This window comes from Nicotiana tabacum, chromosome 2 (genome assembly GCF_000715075.1).
Source record: "Nicotiana tabacum cultivar K326 chromosome 2, ASM71507v2, whole genome shotgun sequence".
In the NCBI taxonomy this organism is placed as follows: Eukaryota; Viridiplantae; Streptophyta; class Magnoliopsida; order Solanales; family Solanaceae; genus Nicotiana; species Nicotiana tabacum.
Window position 1 is genome coordinate 112,394,211 of NC_134081.1, and position 6,170 is coordinate 112,400,380.

The following is a 6,170-nucleotide window of genomic DNA, read 5'->3' on the forward strand; positions in this document are numbered from 1 at the left end:
AAGAATTTGTCTTTGTCTGGTATTATGAAGATTAGCTCATGACCATTTTAATTTATTTATAACTTTTACCACTGTACGTGTTTGGTAGTACACATTGTTTGAGTTGCTTTATTTAAACTAGAATGAGAGAATTTAGTTTGAGCATATTTGAATGTTAAGGAAGTGTGGCAGTGTTATCTTTACTAATTTTGGTAAGTGGTGGGGTTAATCACAATTGAAAGAAATTGGTATTTACATGATGTCGGACTGAATTCTAATTTTTTTTATTAGACCTGAGCCAAATAATGTAACGTCGCCCAAGTTTTTAAGTAATATACATGTTGCTAGCCCATTTTCATGTCTTCCATACTTATCAATTCATAGCATTTCTCCCACAATAATTTCATAATTCGTGACCTTACAATAATCTCAAAAGTAGTTTAGGAAAATAACTCACGAAACTTTTAATTAGTTTATCGCGATTATGTATACGTTCGCGTGACATAATTGTGATTTTCAAAATTAAAACCATAGTATGTGTTCGCGCAACTTTGGCCAAAATAATCTTAATATAATAAAATGCTATTAATTGTGTACACGTATGCGTGACATAATTTTGGCACAATAAACAAAACGAATTCACACACGTGATTCGTTTCAAAGATAATTTCATATTTTAATAATTAAAAGCAGATAGATAAAACATGGAAACTAATAAATCACAGTTTATCCAAAATTAATTCAAGCCAAGTTGCAGTCAATAAAGCGACCGTGCTAGAACCACGGGACTCGGGGAATGCCTTACACCTTCTCCCCAGTCAACAGAATTTCTTACCCGGACTTTATTTTTGCATACCAATAATAAAAGAGTCAAATCTTCCTTTGAATAGGGGTTCAAATAATAGGTGACTTGGAACACCAAAAATCAATTCCAAGTGGCGACTCTCTAAATAAAGTAATCCCTACTCAAGTTTGTCACTTTAATTGGAAAAACTCTTTAACCCACAATCCACAACGATACATAACATACATATCGTTTCGGGGTAAACCGGGGTGTGACAACGAGGTACGCAATTTTTGATTTATTATATTAGTAGGACCTTAGGTAAGGCCGAAACTAGGTACCCTCACATAGAAAAACTGATGCTCGCCTTGCTAAACGGCTCCAGGAAGCTAAAACCATACTTCCAATATCACCCCATATGTATTGTAATAACTTACCCATTAAGGAACATTATGCATAAGCCCGAACTCTCGGGCCGATTGGTCAAATGGGTCATGGAAGTAAGTGGTTACGATATTGAGTACCGACCTCGGACCGCCATTAAGTCCCAAATTTTGGCAGACTTCGTGTACGACTTTACCCCAACCCTAATATCCGAGGTCGAAAGAGAGTTATTGATTAACTCAGGGAATTCCTCGGGAATCAGGACCCTCTTTACGAATGATGCCTCAAACGCAAAAGGGTCCAGACTTGGCATCGTACTAAAGCCACCAACAGGTAATATAATAAGGCAATCTATTAAGACTGTGAAATTGACTAATAACGAGGCCGAATATGGGGCCATGATTGCAGGCCTTGAATTAGCCAAAAGCTTGGGGGCAGAGGTGATCGAAGCCAAGTGTGACTCACTCCTTGTGGTAAACCTAGTTAATGGGACATTCGAGGTCATGGAAGAATGAATGCAGAGATACTTGGAAAAGTTACAAGTGACATTATATTAGTTCAAAGAATGGACTTTGCAACATGTACCTCAGGATCAAAACAGCGAGGCCGATGCCCTCGCTAACTTGGGATCGTCGGTCGAAGACAACAAGATCAACTCGGGAGAAGTCATACAACTTATGAGATCGGTGGTGGAAGAAGGCCATGCCGTGATCAACTCAACGAGCCTAACTTGGGACTGAAGTAATAAGTATGTGGAATATCTCAGGACCGAAAAACTGTCCTCGGAACCGAAAAAATCGAGGGCCCTACGTACAAAGGCAGCCCGATTTTGCCTGTCCAAAGACGGAACCATATTTAGAAGGACATTCGATAGCCCACTTGCAATATGTCTAGGGCTGGGGGATACTGAGTACGTTTTGAGGGAAATCCACAAAGGTACCTGTGGAAATCATTCGGGCGCCGAATCACTGGTTCGAAAAATAATCAGAGTCGATTACTACTGGATAGACATGGAAAAAGACGCAAAGGGGTTCGTTCGAAAATGTAATGAATGCCAAAGACACGCTCAGATGATTCATCAACCTGGAGAGCTGCTGTATTCAGTTTTGTCACCATGGTCGTTCATGAGGTGAGGAATGGACATCGTCGGCCACCTTCTATGGGCACCCGGTAAGGCTCGATTTATATTATTTCTGACTGACTACTTTTCTAAATGGGTGGAAGCCCAGGCATATGAAAAGGTCAGAGAGAAGGAAGTTATAGATTTCATTTGAGACCACATCATATGCCAATTCGGGATGCCGACCGAGATTGTATGCGATAATGGGAAACAATTCATCAGAAGCAAAGTAACCAAATTCCTCGAAGACCATAAGATCAAAAGGATTCTATCGACACCCTATCACTCTAGTGGGAATGGACAAGCTGAATCTACCAACAAAACCATACTCCAAAGCCTTAAAAAAGGTTAACCGACACCAAAGGAAAATGGAAGGAAATGCTACCTGAGGTCCTATAGGTGTACCGCACAACCTCGAAGTCCAGTACTGGGGCCATCCCATTTTATTTTGTTTATGGCACCAAAGCTTTAATATCAGTTGAGGTCGGAGAACCAAGCATCAGTTTCTGATATGCAACAAAGGAATCGAACGATGATGCTATGAGTACGGGCCTGGAGCTATTAGATGAAAGGCACGAAGCCGCCCTCGTCCGGCTGGCCGCCCAAAAACGGAGGATTGAAAGATATTACAATTAAAGGGCCAACCTTCGACACTTCAATACAGGAGACTTGGTACTAAGAAAAGTTACACTGAGTACCTGAAACCCGAACGAATGGAAATTAGGGCCGAACTAGGAAGGACCATACCAAATTATCGAGATCATCGGAAAAGGGTCCTACAAGATCGGAACAATGAACGGCGAGCAATTACCGAACAAATGGAATATAACTCACTTAAAGCGATATTACTGCTAAGGTACGGCCCCGATTCTTTCTTTTATTTTTACAGGATGATACGAGATCCTAGGCCTGAAAGCACGCGTTGCACTATTTTTCCCTTGAACCAGCTTTGTCCCAAATGGGTTTTCCGGCAAGGTTTTAAACGAGGCAACAAGTAAATCGTGCTAACTTAGAATTGAAGGCTGGCTACGAACCAGTGACAATGATCACAACATCATTCAAGGCCTCTCTTCGGTTAGCCCCGAACACTGGGGCCAATACCCTCGGATATCGACTTTAACAAGGAAAGAAAACTTCGTGATTGAAGGGTCTCGATCAACAAGATTTATTGTAAGGGCCAAACAGTCAAATGAACCGTACCCACATACACTGCTCGAGCCCTGGCACAAAATATGTATATATATACAACTATTGTGCACAAGAATAAAAAAGAAGACTCTTCCTTGCACATAAGCATCTTTTCCTTTAAAATGTTTCTTTCATTTTTCAAGGAATTTCCTAAAGCTATCGAGCCCAAGGGCCACCTTAATCCGAGTTCGAACATTCACTCTCACTCGGGGACTGCCGACCGAAAATAATCTTGGGCGGTCCGAGCTATCAGATCTCGGGGGCACAAGACCATTAGGCAATGCCCGAATTTCAAAGGCCACGACCACCCCCACTCGGGGATAGTTATATTAGGTATGCCCGGATAACTCGGATTAGCAAGCCCACTGGGCGACGCCTGAACTAAAAAGGATACGACCATATTAACACAGCTCGGAGACGTCTAAGACTCGTAACAAAAAAAAGGCCTTCAAAAAATTCTTTTTTTATAACCGGGTCTAAAGGCTACCATCGACAAACCATAAACCTAAACTATTTTGGGGAAAAGTTTTCGGTAACACCGAATCCCTCTGATGCCTAAACACAAAATAATGTTAAAGGCAAGGTTTGTTCGAACCTTAGAACACAACCTAATTATTTCATGCTAAGGCATTTTGACCTTTGCGAATACAAATAAAAAAGCGAAGGAAAAATTCAAAAGCTGCGAAAGGGAAAAGCCTTAGATATATATCAAAATTTCTTTTTACAAGAGCTGAATAGCCCCGATACAAATTTTTACAAAGGCCGAACGACCTCAACAAAAAGATAGTACAAAAAACAAAAGGCAAAAATGCCTAAAATGATCCTAAACGGCCTAATCTTCATCGGGGGCCACGTCATCACCTACGGGGTCTTCGCCACCATCGGACTCACCCGACTCTTTAGACCCCTCGGAATCTTCCTCGGGATAAGCCATCTTCCTGATCTTGGCTTCGTATATCTTGGCTATCTCGATTTCAGCCAATAAGTCAAAATTCTGAGCATGGACTCCCTCGAGGGCCTCCCTTCGGGATTGCCACTTCGCATGCTTCACCATGTTTCTCGCTTGGTTCTGAATCACCTCGGTATCGGCCTTGTGCTAGGCCAACTTATCATCGGCCCCGGCCCTGACCACGGCAACCTCTGACATGGTTACCTCAAGCTCCTTGGCCAGATTCTGTTGACCGGAGACAACCGAGTTCAGCTGAGACTGAAGCCCCTTGATCATTTTGGCCGGCACCAAGTTTTCCTCCTTTGCAGCCCGAAGCTGAACCTCAGCCGAAGTCAACTGAGCTCGGCCAGTATCCTTCTTCGAGGCCATGCGATCCATGTTTTTCCTCCATTCTTTGGCCTCGGCTTTGACCGTATCCACCTTCCCTCAGAGCTGCTCGATCTGGTCAAGCTTATTTTGAACTTGCGGGTTCGGATCGTTAGCCACTGTGTCTGACTCATCATGACTAACTTCAAAAACTTTTCTCACCTGCTCGAGCAAGTCGGTATGCTCATTCCGAGCCGCTTCTAGATCAGCCTGGGATTTCTCACGAAGAAGATTGTAAGCATCCTTCTTCTCAGTAAGCTCCCAAGTCTTGACCTCGTGACATTTGAACTCTTCCCGGTATCGAAGAAATGCCTTGTGCTGAAGTACCGAGACCTGCAAGCACAAAGGAAAATGTTACAATTATTTACGACTAAATCTAAGTATATAATAAAGGGACATTCAAAGTTACCCGATTCAACGCATGTTGAGCTTCGTTGAACATGCAAGGCGCTTCCACCTCGTTCATTTTGGCCTGATCCTCTTCGGTCACCAATCACCGAAGGTAACTGGCAATACTTACGGGGATAGAGAGAACCCGGACAAACTCTGGAATTGACATAAATATTGCTCGCTTCCGGGTAGGATCAACACTCGGAGATGGGAACCGATTCACTAATTTTGGGCTTGAAGAAGACCCGCCAGCTCCCAGAGATGGTATCTTATTTGGTACCAGTAAGTCACCCAATTTTTGCCATCTAAAATTTTATGAACAAAGAAGAAGGGAGAGTGAAGTATTTGGTGTTTTGAGAAGAACAAGCAAAGAAATTCCAAATCCTGAAAATAGAGAACTTTGGGGAAGGCGAAGAACTGTGAAGATTAGAATGAAAAGAGATTTGAAGGTAAAAGTTTGAAATAATGAAGAAGGGGGCTATTTATAGATTTCATAGTGATGGTTCAAAATTGGCAGTGGCCGACCATCGACTGACGCACATTTAATGCCTTGGCAACTGGACCGACGGGACATTTGTCACATACGTCACAATCGGGCTCGTCACAGACGTCAGTATGTATCTAGTCAGAGGTTGAAAAATCATATCGTTTCTTGCCACCTTCTTTCCGAGAAACAAGGGGACTATCTGTATACGGTCAAAATCGAGTTTGCCCTTTGTGCAACTAATCAAGATTGGAGCATGATGGACCGAGGTTTGTCATTATAATATCGAGCTGTGATGTGAAATTGGAAGTTGAGCTCGAGACCCATAGACCGATCAGTACCTAGATCGAGTCAAGGTCGAGCTCGAGACCCAGAAACCGATAAAATACCGAGATCGAGTCAATGTCGAACTCGAGATCCAGAGACCAACCAAGATCGAGACCAAGCTAAGGAATAACAAAGCCATTATAGCCGCATTTGGGGAGAGAATCTCGGTTAAAATCATGGCTTGAACCAAGGAAAAGCC